Consider the following 2,500-nt stretch of genomic DNA (forward strand, 5'->3'; position numbering starts at 1 on the left):
CAAATATTCAGAGATCGGGCATTGACTCTATTTTTTGGCAAAATATTATATAGTAAGTGAAAAATGTCCAAAAAGCTTACAGCACCTGGTATTCCCAGGCAGTCTCCCATCCATGTACTAACCAGGCGCAAACCTGCTAATATTCAGAGATCGGGCATTGAATCTATTTTTTGGCAAAATTATTATATACTAAGTGAAAACATTTCCAAAAACCTTACAGCACCTGGTATTCCCAGGCGGTCTCCCATCCAAGTACTAACCAGGCCCAAACCTGCTTAGCTTCCGAGATCAGACGAGATCGGGCATAGCCAGGTTGGTATGGCCGTAAGCGAAGTCTGCTGCAAATATAGGGCTATTTAAAGAACAGCCAATCTTATCGCCAGTACATTATATAAGTAGGAAAGAAAACCCAAAAGCTTAAAGCACCTGGTATTCCTAGGCAGTCTCTCATAAAAGTACTAACCAGACCTAAACCTGCTAAGATTCAGAGATCGGCATTGACTCTATTTTTTGGCAAAATTATTATAAACTAAGTGAAAAATGTCCAAAAAGCTTACAGCACCTGGTATTCCCAGGCGGTCTCCCATCCAAGTACTAACCAGGCCCAAACCTGCTTAGTTTCCGAGATCAGACGAGATCGGGCATAGCCAGGTTGGTATGGCCGTAAGCGAAGTCTGCTGCAAAGAAAGGGCTATTTAAAGACCAGCCAATCGTATCGCCAGTACATTATATAAGTAGGAAAGAAAGCCCAAAAGCTTAAAGCACCTGGTATTCCTAGGCAGTCTCTCATCAAAGTACTAACCAGACCTAAACCTGCTAAGATTCAGAGATCGGGCATTGACTTTTTTTTTTTTTTTTTTTAATGAAAGATTATTATATAATTCGTGAAATTTTCCAAAAAGATTAAAGCACCTGGTATTCCCAGGCAGTCTCCCATCCATGTACTAACCAGGCCCAAACCTGCAAATATTCAGAGATCGGGCATTGACTCTATTTTTTGGCAAAATTATTATATACTAAGTGAAAAATTTCCAAAAAGCTTACAGCACCTGGTATTCCCAGGCAGTCTCCCATCCATGTACTAACCAGGCCCAAACCTGCTAATATTCAGAGATCGGCATTGACTCTATTTTTTGGCAAAATTATTATATACTAAGTGAAAAATGTCCAAAAAGCTTACAGCACCTGGTATTCCCAGGCGGTCTCCCATCCAAGTACTAACCAGGCCCAAACCTGCTTAGCTTCCTAGATCAGACGAGAAAGGGCATAGCCAGGTTGGTATGGCCGTAAGCGAAGTCTGCTGCAAAGAGAGGGCTATTTAAAGACCAGCCAATCTTATCGCCAGTACATTATATACGTAGGAAAGAAAACCCAAAAGCTTAAAGCACCTGGTATTTCTAGGCAGTCTCTCATAAAAGTACTAACCAGACCTAAACCTGCTAAGATTCAGAGATCGGGCATTGACTCTATTTTTTGGCAAAATTATTATAAACTAAGTGAAAAATGTCCAAAAAGCTTACAGCACCTGGTATTCCCAGGCGGTCTCCCATCCAAGTACTAACCAGGCCCAAACCTGCTTAGCTTCCGAGATCAGACGAGATCGGGCATAGCCAGGTTGGTATGGCCGTAAGCAAAATCTGCTGCAAAGAGAGGGCTATTTAAAGACCAGCCATTCTTATCGCCAGTACATTATATAAGTAGGAAAGAAAGCCCAAAAGCTTAAAGCACCTGGTATTCCTAGGCAGTCTCTCATCAAAGTACTAACCAGACCTAAACCTGCTAAGATTCAGAGATCGGCATTGACTCTATTTTTTGGCAAAATTATTATAAACTAAGTGAAAAATGTCCAAAAAGCTTACAGCACCTGGTATTCCCAGGCGGTCTCCCATCCAAGTACTAACCAGGCCCAAACCTGCTTAGTTTCCGAGATCAGACGAGATCGGGCATAGCCAGGTTGGTATGGCCGTAAGAGAAGTCTGCTGCAAAGAAAGGGCTATTTAAAGACCAGCCAATCGTATCGCCAGTACATTATATAAGTAGGAAAGAAAGCCCAAAAGCTTAAAGCACCTGGTATTCCTAGGCAGTCTCTCATAAAAGTACTAACCAGACCTAAACCTGCTAAGATTCAGAGATCGGGCATTGACTCTATTTTTTGGCAAAATTATTATAAACTAAGTGAAAAATGTCCAAAAAGCTTACAGCACCTGGTATTCCCAGGCGGTCTCCCATCCAAGTACTAACCAGGCCCAAACCTGCTTAGCTTCCGAGATCAGACGAGATCGGGCATAGCCAGGTTGGTATGGCCGTAAGCAAAGTCTGCTGCAAAGAGAGGGCTATTTAAAGACCAGCCATTCTTATCGCCAGTACATTATATAAGTAGGAAAGAAAGCCCAAAAGCTTAAAGCACCTGGTATTCCTAGGCAGTCTCTCATCAAAGTACTAAACAGACCTAAACCTGCTAAGATTCAGAGATCAGGCATTGACTCTTTTTTTTTTTTTA

General features: G+C 42.0%; 6 non-coding genes across 6 annotated transcripts; all 6 read right to left on the minus strand.

Moving 5' to 3' along the window:
• Positions 1 to 211: 211 nt before the first annotated feature.
• Positions 212 to 330, minus strand: LOC113088459 (5S ribosomal RNA). Its single transcript, XR_003286018.1, has one exon. It is a non-coding gene; the product is annotated as a 5S ribosomal RNA (ribosomal RNA).
• Positions 331 to 550: 220 nt separating this feature from the next.
• Positions 551 to 669, minus strand: LOC113088442 (5S ribosomal RNA). The gene has a single exon (XR_003286002.1). It is a non-coding gene; the product is annotated as a 5S ribosomal RNA (ribosomal RNA).
• Positions 670 to 1,173: 504 nt separating this feature from the next.
• LOC113088472 (5S ribosomal RNA) lies at positions 1,174 to 1,292 on the minus strand. Its single transcript, XR_003286031.1, has one exon. It is a non-coding gene; the product is annotated as a 5S ribosomal RNA (ribosomal RNA).
• A 221-nt stretch (positions 1,293 to 1,513) lies between these two features.
• LOC113088443 (5S ribosomal RNA) lies at positions 1,514 to 1,632 on the minus strand. Its single transcript, XR_003286003.1, has one exon. It is a non-coding gene; the product is annotated as a 5S ribosomal RNA (ribosomal RNA).
• A 220-nt stretch (positions 1,633 to 1,852) lies between these two features.
• On the minus strand, positions 1,853 to 1,971 carry LOC113088452 (5S ribosomal RNA). Its single transcript, XR_003286011.1, has one exon. It is a non-coding gene; the product is annotated as a 5S ribosomal RNA (ribosomal RNA).
• A 221-nt stretch (positions 1,972 to 2,192) lies between these two features.
• On the minus strand, positions 2,193 to 2,311 carry LOC113088444 (5S ribosomal RNA). Its single transcript, XR_003286004.1, has one exon. It is a non-coding gene; the product is annotated as a 5S ribosomal RNA (ribosomal RNA).
• Between the last annotated feature and the right edge of the window lie 189 nt (positions 2,312 to 2,500).

The sequence above is a fragment of the Carassius auratus genome, unplaced genomic scaffold, assembly GCF_003368295.1.
Source record: "Carassius auratus strain Wakin unplaced genomic scaffold, ASM336829v1 scaf_tig00046372, whole genome shotgun sequence".
In the NCBI taxonomy this organism is placed as follows: domain Eukaryota; kingdom Metazoa; phylum Chordata; class Actinopteri; order Cypriniformes; family Cyprinidae; genus Carassius; species Carassius auratus.